Raw genomic sequence first — 19,398 nt, 5'->3', positions numbered from 1 at the left:
GGAGAAAAAAATCGTTTACGCATATTAAATCTTCACCTTAAACAGAGAAAACTGCCTGTGGTCTAAGTCAGATAGATCGCTAGTACCAGTTGGATGTGAGATTTATCAACTCGCTTCGCTCGTTGATAAATCTCACATCGTATTCATGATCTATCCTATACATATCTTATACCTTTACGTTGTCAAATCATATGTTATGTAAACTCCTCTGTAAATATCGAAGAACTTGAGACATTTCTTGTTTTTAAATACTTGAATCAACTTAGCCCTTGAGACAATACCAACATACCGTTACAATTGGACTTCAAGGGGCGACACACACTAATGCTATTTATGCTATAAATATGTTGTCTAGCAACTTGCCAAATTTCCCGACTGTGAGTTGGACAGATTACTTTCCTCATGTCCTTGCTCTACATGGCTCCGGCTAATGTCAACAACATGGTTTAAAAGATCAATGACCTGGCCCGAACGATAAGAATCTTAGTTGTACTTCCACTCATGAATACGTAATTTTTCCGTTCAAGCCTTACTAGTTTATAGTGATTTGTACAAACTGCACAACGAACCTTTCCAATCTTTTCCTGGGGTGACAGGTTCTTTAAAGATTCGATTAACGTGTCAAATTTCTCATCTAACATGGATTCAATGAGATCAGAAATTGGCTGCAGATCAAGGGAATCGATCTTGTTGCTCTGTAATTTCTTCTTACTCATATTGGATAATATGATTATGGATAAGATAAATGTTATCTTTTACATTTTGTGGTATTCGACCTGTAGTTTATACAAAACTTCCGGGTCGTTTCGTTTAGAGATAACGTGCAACAGAGCATTAAATTATGTATACATGTATTTTAAATAAATTCTCTGTGTGTAAACACTAAATAAAACTGAAATTAAGTGATCCGTAACATTGCATGACATTACACAAATATTAATTTATTCATATTTTCGTTGTAAATATTTCTGGATAAATGAACAGGTGTGTGTTCCTTAACGTGTGTTTATATACAGAATTTAAATCTATGATAAGGTGTTTACTTAAACATTCGGTGTTGATTATATTTATTTCAGTTTGTGTGAGATAACGTAATGCAAGGGTTGTTTTTAAGGATCTAATCACAGTTAAGTGGCATGTACATTTACTTTTTCCAGTCTTTTTACTGTTGGAGTAAACTGAGTGTTATATCAACATTGTAAACATTGCCTCAATGAAAGGGTGTCACTTTTGATGTTATTTAATCTTAGGTTTGATAAAAAAAAAAACTATTCTCACGTCCAAAGATATGGAGACAGAGCAGCACCGCTTGACTTTATTAATTGAAGTATTCTGAGTTGGATACATAACAAGTATCTGTTTTTTTAAGGTATATCCATATATACGTATGTAACGCCAAATTAAACGACTCAGTACAACATATTAAGATCAACACAACTGAATTTAACCAAATTCAACAAATCAGCAAACTTGCGAGTTTTTGAATTAACATCATTTAAAGGAAGGCTCTCTCTAAGTGTATTGTGTTGTGTCAATGGGGTTGCCGTCTGCGTAGAACAAAACAGTTTCAATTTTTCATAATATGTAAATGCATTCACACTAAATTTAACATCTACAGAGCACCAAACTCACAGAAACTGTTTCCCTAAAAGTTTTGCTTTACAGGGATTGTACTGTACTATGATTTATTGTGTTACACTCTGTTATGTCTTAATAACTTTTTTGCTTTACCATTTCTGTTTTGATATATTGTGTAAAGTTAATGGCATGATAATTTTTGCAGGTTGAAATGAAACTTAATTCGATTGGCGTTCAACATCCATGATTCTAAAATGGTGTACTTAGATGATTGCTCGCCGGGCTTTACAATGCCTTTGAGTTTTGTCTTAAACTGGTTTGTCTTGTTCGTGTTTGTTTTCCTTCTACGAAAGTAAGTAAATTTCGAGTTAGTGAGCAATTTATCCTGACGGCATGAATTCAAAATTACTTGATCAATTTTATAGAATATAGTTCTTTATTTTTATTTTATTTTTTAATCTAATTTTTTCATATAACTTAAAAGTAATTTCATGTCAATATGTATCTTTTATTAAGTTCCTGCAATTTGTGCATAAAATTCTAAGGACTATTTTTTTAAAAACATTCTATAGCATAAAGGTGTAAAATAAATCTACATAACTTTAAATTACTTATAAGCTCAAGTCATCATCAAGGATGTGTGTGTCCGTGCTTGTGTGCGTGCATGCGTGCGCCGGTTTACCTAAACTGGCGAGGTGAGTGTGTCAACTTAACCAATGCAAAGTGATGTTTAACCTACATAATGAGGTAGGAAAAGTGCTACATCGGAAATTTACCTTCTCTCCTAGAGTCATGAATTAGGTTTAAGAGAAAGACAGTAGGTTTAAGAACGCATTAGGGTAAGTTTAAGGTGAGATTAGGGTTAGAGTCAGAAGTCAGTTGAACAAAGAACAAGTACTTTACACTGCTAAAAACATGTATGTGTGCGTACGCTTGTGCGTATGTGTCTGTCTGTTCGTATGTATACGTTCTACTAGTATACTCTTCAATTTTCATAAAAACAGATATTTGTACAAATACAATGACGCTTGCAATATCTTAGTTCATTTGGACAAATGTCAAGGTCACTGTGATCATGAAACGTTGTTCTGATGAATATTTTCATAACAATTACAATTAAAACTTTTCAAAATGCATACTACGTGCGCTGGTGTTTGTTGTTGTTTTCATTGTTGTTATTGTTATTTTAAAGTTTATATATATGAAAAACATGGTCAAATTTTCTTTATTTCAGGTCTTACAAAGTAAAAAGTCTAAGGAAAAACGTCTGGAACGGTGACTATCATTGTCTTAATGATGATGATGATAATGATGATATATTAAACGTTTCTGTGAACAAAGAGGTTTGTGTAGACATAGAACATTCCAACACAGTGGATTCTCATTCTGATGATAAAAAACAATGTAAAGAAGGCGATGTGCTTCATATTTGAAATAAAACTTTCATTTTAAACTCGGAAACATTCGGCATGTTCCGGCATTTACAGTGCAAGTTAGCATCAAAACAAAAAAATGACAATGAGATGTGTTTATCAACTTACCTTTTTCGTAATAGATTGTACCTGCAACCAATACTGATCAGAAAGGACTGTTGATAGATGAATTGAATATCTTTTTTGATAATTACATAGATTGTAAATCCTGTTATCACCAATTTGCCTGCATACATCAAAAAAATAACTTCTTCAGTTTTATGTGTATTTTACAAAAATTGATTATAACGTTCTAAATATGCAGAAACATTTAAAGACGTTTGCTACAGTTTTCAAACAGACATAATTAACTGTTTAACGGAATTTTAATTTATTGAAATTACTAGGCCTTAGAATATGCTATAGCAGAAACGTGATAAGCGAGAAAAGGCGGGGCGCCCTCTTTTATTTCAGTTATCTGCCTTTGAATTTGATGTACCGGTATTTGCATATTCTATGAACTTAAATTCTATCAAATAGTTTTAAGTCTCCTAACGGATAAACAGGAGGATAGTTTAGGTTTACCCTCTGTTTTTCTGTCCATTCGTCCGTCAGTCTTTCCGTCCGTCAACAAAAACTGTATCCCATGATAACGCAAAAAGTGCTAAAAATATTTTTTATGAAACTTGAAATATGAGTAGATTGCAGTCTATCACTCAAATTATATGTGAGAATTTCAATAATCTAGCTTGACTGTTTAAAGTATTATGGCCCCTTTGAACTTAGATCTAGAAATTATTATATTTTAATCAAACTTCTTCATTTCCTAAAGGATTTACTTCAAACCCCCATATCATAATAATAAATTATGATAAGTTTCATAAATCTAGCGTCCGTATTTTCATAATTATCTCCCCCTTTAAACTTTATTTTTCCATATTTATTTATGGTGTTCAAACCGGTAGGTGCCTTTTGTATCGCTTGCTATACTTTGATATTTGCTTGTTACATCTGCTCTGTATGACAACTGTTGCAAGCGTCTTTAAAACGCATTTTTAACCATTTACAATTGCTCCAAATGCAGTTTGTTGATGTTATTATTTAGATGTCGAAGAAGAATATCATTTTACTAGAATATAAAAATGTTAAAACAAAATCATTCAAATTACAAACAGTAAAATGGAACTTATGATTTCATTACAAAAGTGTTTGTACCTTGGAAATGAATAACAACAAACTAGTACTTGCATTATAAAATATAATATATATTTTTCATATAGAACCAATAAACTGTATATATAGATATATTTATTATATTCTTGTAAATGAAATATTGAGAAATATTGATGAAATAAAATGTGTATTTTCATTTTCCGTATATTCACTGTAAAACATTTATTTTGCACTGCAGTGAAACATATTTTCCGTATTTTCACTGGTGTCTTGCCGGACTACTTTTTTCTAAATTCAGCAGACACACAAAATAAAAGGGAAAATCTTCGAAATGTAATGTCAAAAAAATGTAAATAATAAACAGAAAATTCATTTTTTTATAAGTACAGGATTCATTTTCATCTTGTGGTAAGAAAATTATCATATTTCACTTAAAATATTTATTTTCATACCACTCTATGAAAATAAATCATATATTCAAAGAAAAAACTTGAATATCCATTATTTATACGATTTATTTGTAATTGATGGGTAAATAATAAAGCACACAAATCAAACGTGATTTCGATTCAGTTTTATTAAAAGCAATGGTGGGGAAATTACAGTATAAGAGAAAGATGCTGACCGCGTGATCTAATGGAATAATGGAATTTACCCTAGATCGTATAGAACATTTGAGCCGCGTCACGACAAAACCAACATAGTGCGTTTGCGACAGCATGATCCAGACCAGCCTGCGCCGCGCAGTCTGATCAGGATCCATGCTGTTCGCTATCAGTTACTCTACTTGTAATAGGGCTGGTAAGCGAACAGCATGGATCCTGATCAAACTGCGCGGATGCGCAGGCTGGTCTGGATCCATGCTGGTTGCAAACCCATTATGTTGGTTTTGTCGTCACGTGGCTCATTTCATTTCTATTTCATACAATTTGCACTGAACCTCGAAACGACTACAAATAACAAAAGTATGTGATTGCTTGCATAACTGTTATACATATAATGTACTAAGTGTTATATTGAATCGTTAAATATTTACACAGAATGCTCCATACAAACTTTGCTATTTGTGTCTTTTTTAATTTCAGTTAATGTTTCCAAGTATTGTTGATTGTCGAAGGTGTTTAAATTAGCCTCAGATTCAGTAAGAAAACGGACGTTCCTGCAGCAAATGTTTCCTCATTACTCCAATTTGCTGTTTTAATCAGGTCTGAATGTCAATATCTACTTGCAGACACCTGTTCCTATGCTTCTAGGAAGGTAAGTTTTGACTTATTATATATTGTTATGATTAAGACAATATTTTAAAATTTGTTCAAGGGAAGTTTAAACGAAATTTCTCACAAAAAAAGGAGTGTTTAGCGGTGCATAAAATCTGAAAATTCTATATCGACCTTGCTCTTTTTTTAAAAATGTAACATTGTTTTTCCAGGAGATCTTGGAGTCGACAATATTTCTTTGGTGCATTTATATAGAATATTCTGTATGTACATGTAAATGCTATAGCGCTAAAGAAAATTATCATTATAATTGTGTCATAAGACAAAACTTGTAAGAGATTATTTTTTATTTTTCAAAAAGGAAAACGGAGAGAATGTTGTACCGGCAATGTTAATCATATACATTTTAAGAAAAAATCTTAATCTCTAATGAATGTTATTTAGATCATTTTGAAATATTGTTACAAGTGAAAAGCATACGTTTATTACATCAAAAAAATAAAATGTTTGCTTTCGTAACATTTGCATTTTATTTATTATCAGCGAATGAAATAATTGCATCAGTTCAAACGGATATTTTATCGAAAGAATGATTTGTTTTCTGAAATTATGTGTCCACTTGCTGCTAATATAGATTTTGGACTGTCTGCAAAAGTGCAAGGTGTGCTACGAAGTGTAACATTCACGTCACGTGTGCAGGTTTCTTCTATAATAAACAAAGTCAAATGTGCAAAGGGGTTCGAGAAGTTTTGAAAAACACCACCGGATGCATTAGTATGCCAAATACTGCTTATTACACTTCAGGTAATAGATCAAAATCATTATACTAGTGAATCTTCTTTTCTATAAGTGACTCTGTTTCGTTCTGAATTGGCGTTCTGAACTAAATTACACTTCTGATACAAACGTTTACAAATACATGTACATGTATATCAAAAATTATTTTTTCAAGAAGCTATTACATAGATAAACTACCAAGCAATTTTGCTAAGAAATTATTACTATTTTTGACAAGAAATCATAGCTTTCCAAATGAAAAAGCACGATGGCAGAATATACCTACTAAAGACCGTAAATGTAATATTTGTAACGATATCGGCGATGTATTTCATTATCTTTTTGTATGTCTAGAATTTTAAAATGATACAAAAATATTTATAGATAGGTTTTACAACTTGTAGACCTAGTATATTTATGTTTGTAAGCCTGCTCACATCGAAAAATACAGATAAAACTAAAGAATCTTAGTATTTTTGTATGAAAATAATGCAACATTTTAGAACCTGATTTTTTTAACTAGATAATTTAAGATAATGTCTGTTTAAATTACCATATGCCAGATATTAGTTATGACCTTTTTGTGTCTTTAATGATTTGTAGTTTTGTAATATTTATCACTTTTCACTTACATATATATAAACAGCTCAATTTTATAGCTTATACGAATGTGTTTTGTGCTGTTCTTGGAAATTTCAATAGCCGTTTTCTATACAATTGTGTTATGTTATGTGATTCTATGTATTTATTCATTAATGTGTGTCGCAAGTTTCCTTATGTTTCCCGCTGTCGTGGGTCTTTTGCATATATTGAAAATAAGATCTTGAAATCTTGAATGTTTTGTAAAAGTCTATAAGCTTGTAAGCGTGTCTTGTGGACGTTTATTTAAAAAACTAGGAACAAATTGATTTGTATTGTAAACAACTTAGAACAACGTTAACTTGACCGTGGAACTCAAATATGTATCCTCGTTAGATTTTGGAGATACATGTATCTATTTGTTATTTTTTAACTTGCCAAAAGCTACTTTGTTATTCATTATTTTCTTTAATAGGTAGAATTGTTAAATATGTTTGACTTTGATTTCAATTGTGTATTTTGTTCAATGCATCATGTCAATATATACGCATACATGTTTATAGTGTCTATGAAAGGGAAACTTTTAAATGGGTAAAAGAAAATAATTTCTCGTTGAATATTTGCACTGTAACATGATATACGTACTTTTTTCAGAAATGGTCAATGCCAGTGCAGTCGTAACTACACAATCGGTTTCAATGGCGTCAGTAGCGGAAAATATATCACCACCTTCACTAAACACGGCAACATTGACCGTAAATACAATTTCAACGTTACAAGCAACATTAACTCAGTCTCCTACAACAGCGACACCAGAAGATACAACAACCATTGCCTCTTAAACATAACACGTTTTATGTCCTCTTATATCGAAACAAAAATCGTCTTGTAATAGTTTCTACACGTCAGCTAACATCAAGACACGCCGTCAGCAAATATAACAACGAAGTCAGCCGGCACAGAACAAGCCATAACTACCCGTCGCTTTACAGTAGTACACTGTCAGAACTACAGCCGACATGATCATAGACTATCATTCTGTTACATCCTTCAATATTGGTAACAACAACGGCAACTGTAAAGAACCAAATAAAACAAATGAGTAAGATTAGCAAATCGCCGCTCAAACGCCCTTAACTTAAAATAACTGTCACTCACAGCAACTCCATCGTCACCAGCATAAACATAATAGTCATCAGTAATATCTAGACCATCACTAGCAATATTCAATAGAAGTAGCTATCACTTCGCAGACATTAATTAACTACAATGTCATTATCAGCCACTCCATCTTAATTATCAGCACTTACAGCTTCTCTACTAGCAAAAAACATTTCCTAATTGTCAACTTCAACGTCTATGGCATCATCAACAACGTCACTAGTAGCTAGTAAATCGTCATAATAAGGACATACAATGGCACTAGCAGAGACAACACCGTCTTAAGCAGCAAAACAACTTTTATGACATTACTAACAGTAACTGAATCGTCATCTACAACAAGTAGACCGCAAACAGATATACTATTAGCCTAATGTTAGTACTCCTTTGCTAACAGCAAAGACTTGGTCAGAAGCTGAAATACAACGACGATAATTCATCGCTAACAACATCTACATTTTCATCACCATACCATTTTCATTGCCTCAAGCAGCATGTACAGCAAAACTATTACATTAAGCATATCTTACAAGCAACAGCGCCATCTGGAGAATAAGCAATAACGTCTCTTGTTCTTAATACAACGCCAGTCACAGCAATGCCAACAACCATACACAATCTTGACAGTAAATATATACTACTAGCTCAGCAACGATGTCAAATATTATTGACATGGTACTACACAACGCAGTTTAATTATTGCAATGTCATTGTATCAATCTATCAAACTTCTTTGACCAAATCAATCACTCAGCAACGCAAAGTTCAACAACAATGGTTTGAAAACTATATCGTTAGTAGCAACAACAACAATAATGCCAAAAGAAGCAATTATTCAGTTAATTTTAGCAATTACGACGTCACTATCACCAGCACTGTTACTTGCAAGAATTTTACCGTCGCTAACAACTACACATAAATTTCGGCGAAATCGCTTATAACTAGGTTATGTCGTCAATAATAATAAAAATACAATAACTATGGTTCAAGTGTCTCTGTGGCAAATGGTTAAGATGATGACAATAGTTCCGTTGTCACTGTGTCAAAAAGTAAATATATCGGTATTGCTTCAGTGTGACTGTGTCAAAAAGTAAATATATCGGTATTGTTTTCAGTGTCACTGTGGCAAAAAGCGAATGTAATGGCAGAGTGCTTCCAGTACTACTGTGGCGTTTAGTGAATATAATTGTAGTGGTTCCAGTGTCACTGTCAGGCAAAAAGTAAATTAAAAGGCACTTACAGGAAATATTCTAGGAAATAAACAATAATAAGCCGCACATATATCGCTTTTTTGATCGTACGTTTCTATTGGCAGTACATGGAGGTTTTGTATCCATCCATTCCAATTCCTTATAATCAGTAGTTCACTATGGTTCAAACACGGGCATCCATGTTTCGTCCCCATACAATAAGCTAGAAATAACAAAACTACCACTGTTACAGCATTTGCAAAATTTCAAGATGTTTCCATATATATTAAAACCGTTTGTCAACGTGCTTATGGAGTAAGCCCTTATCGTAAGCCTTCCTAAGATAAATTGATAATTGTTTACACATTGCCTTCTGATATACCAGTAGAATTAGTTATTTCTTTCACCGACAACAGTGCATCCTTGTGGACCATGAGTGATGCTTGTCTTAGAAACAGATGTCTGAGGCCTGCAAGAACGCGAATCATTTTCGAAAGACAAATTACTAATTATAAAAACTTTAACCATATCAAATCTGTCTGCATTGAAAGTGCATTATTCCCGTATATATCTATGAATTCGTCTAATATCAATCTGCTTTGAATCTGTATCAATACTTGTGAGATATTTACTGCCAATATTTGAAGTTTTTGTCTATTTTACCTTGTGATAAGTACACCGCCGGTGAAGATGAGCGCATTTATTAGCGTTATCAATTTATATGCAATTTTGACTGAATTTATTAAACTCGTTGAATAAAATGATATGCTCGTCAGAGGCTCGCATACATGTATTATTTTCAAGTCGTTCAATAAATTCAGTATTGAACTTACACTCATTTAATATCCTCTATGTCTTGCACTTTTTTCGCCCATTTATAGAATTAAACCAATCAGTATTGACAGAATAAAAATGTAATTACAACATGAAGCAATCAAAGGCTTTAACTTTAAATGACTTATAACTGAATTTACCTATTACAATTGAAACAATGGTTTGGATCGATTTCGAAAAAAATAAAGCAGGTCTTTTGGAGGAAAAATTGTTTGGGAGAATATCACCTTTTTTCACCTCGTATGATGAAATACATGAAAATTATCGCTCTCATAAAATAGTTATATTAAAAGTGATGCTAATGTACTAGCGCCGGATGCAGTGGTCCAGTGTAACCCTCGTCTGACTTCTTAACCAGGCATTATAAGTCTGATCCCTTTATAACTTAAGTAAAAAATAACAATAACAAGTACAAATGTATTTGGGGTAAAACTTTATAAGAAATTGAGATGCCATTTAAATACTGCTATACAACTTAAACAGCAAATAGCAAGTTTAAAGAGCCGTTTTACTATTTACAAACTTTTATGGAGTAAGTTGTACGTATGGATTCCCGGTTACGGCGATCAATACACGTACACATATGTATATATATATCGCACATACGGCGCCTATACCACGTGACATTTTGCGGTCTGTTTGGGTACAAAAGACGGTTCAGGTAATATTTTGTTTCAAAACTTTTCCCCTAATATTTCATTGTTTTTATGGAATAAAGTGTAGAGCCAGCCAATTCTAGTATATTACCTTTCTAAACCAAATCAATATTTATTTCGAAAAGTGAAACCACGTGCTTTAAAACATTCATGAATCACTATAGGATTCACTTTATAGAAAGAATACCGAATACCAATTTCCCTCACAAGAAACATTCTATGTATTGGTAACTTTTAAATACATTTTCAAATTTTTCATGAATATTGATATAGTTTTTTTAGTAAAATGCGTGGATTGTAATTGATTTAAAGCAGATTCAAAAATAAACCAAATGAATAAACAATGTCTCGAGTCAAAAAGACGTAATGTCCTGTAGTTAGAACTCTTAAGGTTGTAAATAAGTGTTCCTAAAAATCAGTTGTCTTTACTGAATTTAAACCGAATAAAAATAGAGAAAAACAGAATTCGTTGTTACCACTATTATCACCTTTATGGTTAGTTTCTTGAAGTTCCGAGCACTTTGAATGAGGACATTTAGTAGAACGTTGAATAACGCTATAATCAACCGCATGATTTGTTTTTGAAGTAGTTTAAAAGTTGGAATGAGAACACTGATTAGAACAGTTCAAGATGCCATTACATCAAAATGTTTTAACGTCCAAGAAGGTCTCTACAGCTCAGTACATGACCCAATCAATATCACAACAAGTTCAAGGAGATGAAAACAGTAACATACTTCTTTTGGGTATGTACAAATGATAATAGCCCATACCGTGTGAAAACATTTGTAGTCAACTGGACAGTTCATGACATATCTTAGTATCTTTATATCTTAACGATCTTGAAAATCAATTAATGTGATGTAAAACTTCTCTAGTAAGTATCGAAGAACTTGAGACAATTTTCTTTGTTTTTCAAAATTACTTGAAATCAACTAGCCTTGAAAGACATACCAACATTAGCCGTTACATTGGACTTCAAGGGGCGCACACCAGGCCTAATAGCGTATTTAATTCTATATAATATGTTGTCTAGCAACTTGCAAATTTCCTGACCTGGAGTTGGATCAGATACTTTCCTCTATGTTTCTTAGCTTCTTCATGACTTCGGACTAAATGTTAAACACATGGTTTAAAAGATCAATGACCTGGCCCGAGCGATCAGAATGTTAGTTGATCTTCCACCCATGAATACGTAAATTTTCCGTTCAAGCCTTAATAGTTTATAGTGTTTTGTACTAACTGAACAACGAACCTTTCCAACCTTTTCCTGGGGTGACAAGTTCTTTAAGGATTCGATTAAAGTGTCAAATTTCTCATCTAACTTAGATTCGATGAGATCAGAAATTTGACTGCAGATCAAGGGAATCGTTCTTGTTGCTCTGTATTTTCTTTTCACTCATATTGGATAATCTGATTATAGATAAGATAAATGTTATCTTTTACATTTTGGGTATTCGACTTGTTAGGGGGCGTGGACGGTAGTTTGCACTTGACAGTACCGTCCATGAACAGGTTGAATCAAACCGAGCCTGCAACATTTTCAATTTTGCCGTGTTGGACTTTCTTTAGGGATTCTTTTTTCTGTATTTTGTAGTTTATACAAAACTTCCGGGTCGTTTCGTTTAGAGATGAAATCTTAACGTGCATCAGAGGCATATAAATAAATTTATATTTTAAATTCTCTAAATAAAACTGAAATTAACTGATCCGTAACATTGCATGACGTTACACAAATATTAATTTATTCATGATTTCGTGTTGTGAATATTTCTGATTAATGAACAGGTATGTGTTTATGTAGATAATTTAAATCTATGATAAGGTGTTAACTTAAACATTCGGTGTTGATTATATTTTAAAAGAACGCGAATTTCAATTTGTGTGAGATAACGTAATGCAAGGTTATTTTTAAGGATCTAATCACAGTTAAGTGACATGTACATTTATTTTTTCCACAGTTTTTTACTGTTGGAGTAAACTGAGCGTGACATCAACAATATAAACATTGCCTCAATGAAAGGGTGTCACGTTTCATGTTATTTAATCTTAGGAAGGGTTTGGTAATAAACTATACTCACTTCCAAATATATGGTGGCCTAGCAGCACCGCCTGACTTTAATATTTGGAGTATTCTCAGTTGGATAATTATAAGTAACTGGTTTTTAGGTATATCTATATATACGTATGTAACGCCAAATTAAACGACACAGTGTAACAAATTAAGATGAACACAATTGAATTTAACAAAATTCAACAAATTCGCAAAACTCCCCATAAAACAGTGATAATGACAATCCGAGTTTTTGAATTAACATCAGTTAAAGGAAGGCTCTCTCTAAGTGTATTGCGTTGTGTCGCAATGTTGTGTTTCGTTGCCTCTATGGGGTTGCCGTCTGCGTAGAACAAAACAGTTTCAATTTTCCTTAATATGTGCATGCATTTACACTAGATTTAACATCTACAGAGCACCAAACTCACAGCAACTGTTTCCTTTACAGGGATTGTACTGTACTATGATTTATTGTGTTACACTCTGTTACGTCTTAATACATTTTTTTTGCTTTACCATTTCTCGTGTAAAGTTAATGACATGATAATTTTTGCAGGTAGAAATATATAATCAGTTCAATAAAAACAAACGCTTTTCTTAAGCTTTCGACATTTAGTCTTCTTCAGAAAAAATTGACGTTTATAACATAACAAATGACAAATGACGCAACGTCCGTTTAACTATACGCTAAACAGAACGTGACGTTAACGCGGGAATGAAAAACTTTGTCAAATAAATACAGAATCTTTCATGAATATAAATACAGCAATAAACAATATATTACACATATAATATGGATCTGCACATGTGATACAAAAATTCTCATAATTAATAATTTCTTTTTTTTTTTTTTTTTTTTTTTTTTTTTGCAGGTAGAAATGAAAACTTAATTCGATTGGCGCTCAACATCGCTCAACATTGTACTTAAATGATTCCTTGCCGGGCTTTACAGTTGATTTCTTGCAGGGCTTTACTTCCTTGTCGGGCTTTACAGTGCCTTTGAGTTTTGTCTTAAGCTGGATTGTCGTGTTCGTGTTTGCTTATCTTCTACGAAAGTAAGTAAATTTCGAGTTAGTGAGCAATTAATCCTGACGGCATGAATCTAAATGAGCCGCGTCACGACAAAACCAACATAATGGGTTTTCGACCAGCATGGATCCAGACCAGCAGTTTGATCAGGATCCATGCTGTTCGCTATCAATTTCTCTACTTGTAATAGGGTTGGTAAGCGAACGGCTTGGATCCTGATCAGACTGCGCGGATGCGCAGGCTGGTCTGGATCCATGCTGTTCGCAAACCCATTATGTTGGTTTTGTCGTGACGCTGCTCAAATTACTTGATTAATTTTGTAGAATATAGTTCTTTATTTTATTTTTAATGAAATTTTTTCTTATAGCTTAAAAGTAATTTCATGTCAATATTTTTTTCATTTTTACATTGCTTTTTACTGCATATTTACCGGTGTTTTTGGATCTTTTATTAAGTTTCTACATATTGCCTTTGTACGCCAAATTTTGGAGACTATTTTTAAAAACATTCTATAGCATGAAGGTGTGAAATAAAGCTCCATTACTTTAAATTAGTTATAAGCTCAAGTATAATCAATAAGGATTTGTGTGTGCGTGCTTGCATGCGCCGGTTTACCTAACCTGGCGAGGTGAATGTGTCAACTTAACCAATGCAAAGTGATGTTTAACCTACATTATGAGGTAGGAAAAGTGCTACATCGGAACTTTACCTTCCCTCCTAGAGTCATGTATTAGGTTTAGGAGAAAGACAGTAGGTTTACTTTAGATTTAAGAACGCATTAGGGTAAGTTTAGGGTCAGAGATTAGGGTTAGAGTCAAAAGTCAGTTGAACAAAGAACAAGTACCTCACACTGCTAAAAGACATGCCTGTGTGCGTGCGCTTGTGCGTATGTGTCTTTTCATAAAAACAGATGTTTGTACAAATACAATGACGCTTGCAATATCTTAGTTCATTTGGACAAATGTCAAGGTCACTGTGATCATGAAACGTTGTTTTGATGAATTTTTTCATAACAATTACAATTAAAACTTTTTAAAATGCATACTACGTACGCTTGTGTTTGTTGTTGTTTTCATTGTTGTTATTGTTATTTTAAAGTTTATATATATGAAAAACATGGTCAAATTTTCTTTATTTCAGGTCTTACAAAGTAAACAGTCTAAGGAAAAACGTCTGGAACGGTGACTATCATTGTCTTAATGATGATGATGATGATGATGATGATATATATTAAACGTCTCTGTGAACAAAGAGGTTTGTGTCGATATAGAACATTCCAGCACAGTAGATTCTAATTCTGATGATAAAAAACAATGTAAAGAAGGCGATGTGCTTCATATTTGAAATATAACTTTCATTTTAAACTCGGAAACATTCGGCATGTTCCGGCATTTACAGTGCAAGTCAGCGTCAAAAAATGACAATGAGATGTGTTTATCAACTTACCTTTTTCGTAATAGATTGTACCTGCAACCAATAGTGATCAGAAAGGACTGTTGATAGATGAATTGAATATCTCTTTTTTGATAATTACATAGATTCTAAATCCTGTTATCACCAATTTGCCTGCATACATAAAAAATAACTTCTTCAGTTTTATGTGTAATTTACAAAAATTGATTATAACGTTCTAAATATGCAGAAACATTTAAAGACGTTTGCTACAGTTTTCAAACAGACATAATTAACTGTTTAACGGAATTTAAATTTATTGAAATTACTAGGCCTTAGAATATGCTATAGCAGAAACGTAATAAGCGAGAAATGGCGGGGCGCCCTCTTTTATTTCAGTTATCTGCCTTTGAATTTGATGTACCGGTATTTGCATATTCTATGAACTTAAATTCTATCAAATAGTTTTAAGTCTCCTAACGGATAAACAGGAGGATAGTTTAGGTTTTCCCTCCGTTTCTCTGTCCATTCGTCCGTCAGTCTTTCCGTCAGTCAACAAAAACTGTATCCCATGATAACGCAAAAAGTGTTGAAAATATTTTTTATGAAACTTGAAATATGAGTAGATTGCAGTCTATCACTCAAATTATATGTGAGAATTTCAATAATCTAGCTTGACTGTTTAAAGTATTATGGCCCTTTTGAACTTAGATCTAGAAATTATTATTTTTTACTCAAACTTCTTCATTTCCTAAAGGATTTACTTCAAACTCCCACATCATAATAATAAATTATGATAAGTTTCATAAATCTAGCGTCCATATTTTCATAATTATCTCCCCCTTTAAACTTTATTTTTCCATATTTATTTATGGTGTTCAAACCGGTAGGTGCCTTTTGTATCGCTTGCAATACTTTGATATTTGCTTATTACATCTGCTCTGTATAAAAATTGTTGCAAGTCTTTAAAACGCATTTTTAACCATTCACAATTGCTCCAAATGCAGTTTGTTGATGTAATTATTTAGATGTCGAAGAAGAATATTATTTTACTTGAATATAAAAATGTTAAAACAAAATCATTCAAATTACAAACAGTAAAATGGAACTTATGATTTCATTACAAAAGTTCTTGTACCCTGAAAATGAATAACAACAAACTAGTACTTGTATTATAAAACGTATTATATATTTTTCATATAGAACCAATGAACTGTATATATAAATATATTTATTATATTCTTGTAAATGAAATATTGAGAAATATTGATGAAATAAAATGTGTATTTTCATTTTCCGTATATTCACTGTAAAACATTTATTTTGCACTGCAGTGAAACATATTTTCCGTATTTTCACTGGTGTCTTGCCGGACTACTTTTTTCTAAATTCAGCAAACACACAAAATAAAAGGGGAAATCTTCAAAATGTAATGTCAAAAAAATGTATATAATAAACAGAAAATTCATTTTTTATAAATACAGGATTTATTTTCATCTTGTGGTATGAAAATTATCATAATTCACTTGAAATATTTATTTTCATACCACTCGATGAAAATAAATCCTGTATTCAAAGAAAAAAATTGAATATCCTCTATTTATACGATTCATTTGTAATTGATGGGTAAATAATAAAGCACATAAATCAAGCGTGATTTCGATTCAGTTTTATTAAAAGCAATGGTGGGGAAATTACAGTATAAGAGAAAGATGCTGACCGCGTGATCTAATGGAATAATGGAATTTACCCTAAGATCGTATAGAACATTTGAGCCGCGTCACGACAAAACCAACATAGTGCGTTTGCGACCAGCATGGATCCAGACCAGCCTGCGCATCCGCGCAGTCTGATCAGGATCAATGCTGTTCGCTATCAGTTACTCTACTTGTAATAGGGTTGGTAAGCGAACAGCGTGGATCCTGATCAGACTGCGCGGAAAATCCATTATGTTGGTTTTGTCGTGACGCGGCTCAATTTTCCAAAAGAGGCAATTGTTCAGTTAATTTCGGCATTTACGACGTCACTTTCGATATCACTAGCACTGTTACTTGCAAGAATTACGCCATCGCTAACATCCGGTGTCACTGTGTCAAAAAGTAAATATATCGGTATTGCTTTCAGTGTCACTGTGGCAAAAAATAAATATATCGGTATTGCTTTCAGTGTCACTGTGGCAAATAATAAATATATCGGTATTGCTTTCAGTGTCACTGTGGCAAATTATAAATATATCGGTATTGCTTTCAGTGTCACTGTGGCAAATAATAAATATATCTGTATTGCTTCAGTGTCACTGTGGCAAAAAGCGAATGAAATGGCAGAGTGCTTCCATAATTACTGTGGCGGTTTGTGAATATATATGTAGTGGTTCCAGTGTCACTGTCAGACAAAATGTAAATTAAAAGGCACTTACAGGAAATATTCAAGGAAATAAATAGAGGATATTGAATGAGTGTAAGTTCAATACTCAAGTTATTGTACGAGTTGAATAAAATAATATTATGCGAGCCTCTGGCGAGCACAATATTATTTGATTCAACGAGTTCAATAAATTCAATAATGATTTTACACGAATTTAATATTCTATTTATCACATACCCAAAATAAAGCCCATTTTAAGTGAAAAAAAGAATCATTTTTCATTGACGCGCCTATAGTATAACGCTAACATTTAGCGCGTCTTTACACTATGTTTGTACATGTATAACGCTAATGACGTCACGTCAAAATATATGCACGGTCTTGCATTTTTTCGGCCATTTATAGTTTGTATATGTTTAATTAAGCCAATCAGTATTGACAGAGTGAAAATGTAATTACAACATGGAACAATCAAATGCAATTGAAACAATGGTTTTGATCGATTTCCGAAAAATAAAGCAGTTCTTTTGGGAAAAAAAGTATTTTGGGTTAAATTAATACATATGTTTATCTCGCACACACGGCGCTTATACCACGTGACTTTTGTGGTCTGTTTGGGTACAAAAAAACCGTTCAGGTAATATTTTATTTCAAAACGTTTTCCCCTAATATTTCATTGTTTTATGGAATAAAGTGTAGAGCCGGCCAATTCTTGTGAATTACCTTTATATAAAATGTTTTCAAAAACAAAATCAGTATTTTATTTCGAAAAGTGAACCACGTGCTTTAAAACATTCAGGAATCACGAGGTTTCACCTAAGAGAAAGAATACCGAATACCGATTTCCATCCCAATAAACATTCTATGTTTGGGTAACTTTTAAATACATTTTCAAATTTTTCATGAATATTGACATAGTTTTTTTAGTAAAATGTGTGGATTGTAATTGATTTAAAGCAGATTCAAAAATAAACCAAATGAATAAACAATGTCTCGAGTCAAAAAGACTTAGTGTCCTGTAGTTAGAACTCTTAAGGTGGTAAATAAGTCTTCCTAAAAATACAATTGTCTTTACTGAATTTAAACCAAATAAAATAGAGAAAAACAGAAGATTCGTTGTTAACACTATTATCACCCTTATGGTTAGTTTCTTGAAGTTCTGAGCACTTGGAATGAGGACATTTAGTAGAACGTTGAATAACACTATAATCAACCGCGTGATTTGTTTTTGAAGTAGTTCAAAAGTTTTGAAACTTGGAATGAGAACACTGACTAGAACGTTCAATGCCATTACATCAAATGTTTAAGTCCAAGAAGATTTAAGTCAGTCATGACATCTATATCAAACAAGTAGTCAGGAGATGAAAACATAATATACTTCTTTTGGTACGTACAATGAATAGCCCCATCCCGTGTGAAAACATTTGTAGTCCCTGGACAGTTCATGACAATATCTAGTATCTTATATCTTAACGATCTCAAATCATATGTGATGTAAACTTCTCTGTAAATATCGAAGAACTTGAGACATTTCTTGTTTTTAAATACTTGAATCAACTTAGCCCTTGAGACAATACCAACTTACCGTTACAATTGGACTTCAAGGGGCGACACACACTTATGCCATTTATGCTATAAATATGTTGTCTAGCAACTTGCCAAATTTCCTGACTGTGAGTTGGACAGATTACTTTCCTCATGTCCTTGGTCTACATGGCTCCGGCTAATGTCAACAACATGGTTTAAAAGATCAATGACCTGGCCCGAGCGATCAGAATCTTAGTTGAACTTCCACCCATGAATACGTAAATTTTCCGTTCAAGCCTTACTAGTTTATAGTGATTTATACGAACTACACAACGAACCTCTTCAACCTCTTCTTTGGATGACAAGTTCTTTAAAGATTCGATTAAAGTGTCAACTCATATTGGATAATCAATGTTATCTATTGCATTTTGGGGTATTCGATCTGTGGTTTATACA

At 32.7% G+C, this 19,398-nt stretch overlaps 1 long non-coding RNA gene across 2 annotated transcripts; it reads left to right on the top strand.

The window, feature by feature from the left end:
* The first annotated feature begins 794 nt into the window (after window positions 1–794).
* LOC132736123 (uncharacterized) lies at window positions 795–16,343 on the top strand. 2 transcript variants are annotated; one of them, XR_009626546.1, is made up of 3 exons: window positions 795–984; window positions 1,784–1,930; window positions 14,800–16,343. It is a non-coding gene; the product is annotated as an uncharacterized LOC132736123 (long non-coding RNA). The 2 variants fall into 2 exon arrangements; XR_009626545.1 differs by lacking the exon at window positions 14,800–16,343 and adding an exon at window positions 2,813–3,288 and having other exon boundaries at window positions 796–984.
* The last annotated feature ends 3,055 nt before the right edge of the window (window positions 16,344–19,398 follow it).

This window comes from Ruditapes philippinarum, unplaced genomic scaffold (assembly GCF_026571515.1).
Source record: "Ruditapes philippinarum isolate M1 unplaced genomic scaffold, ASM2657151v2 ctg4085_1_1_1_1, whole genome shotgun sequence".
NCBI classification, from domain to species: Eukaryota; Metazoa; Mollusca; class Bivalvia; order Venerida; family Veneridae; genus Ruditapes; species Ruditapes philippinarum.
Note: the sequence above shows the minus strand (reverse complement) of the source record. Positions and strands in the feature narration are given on the sequence as shown.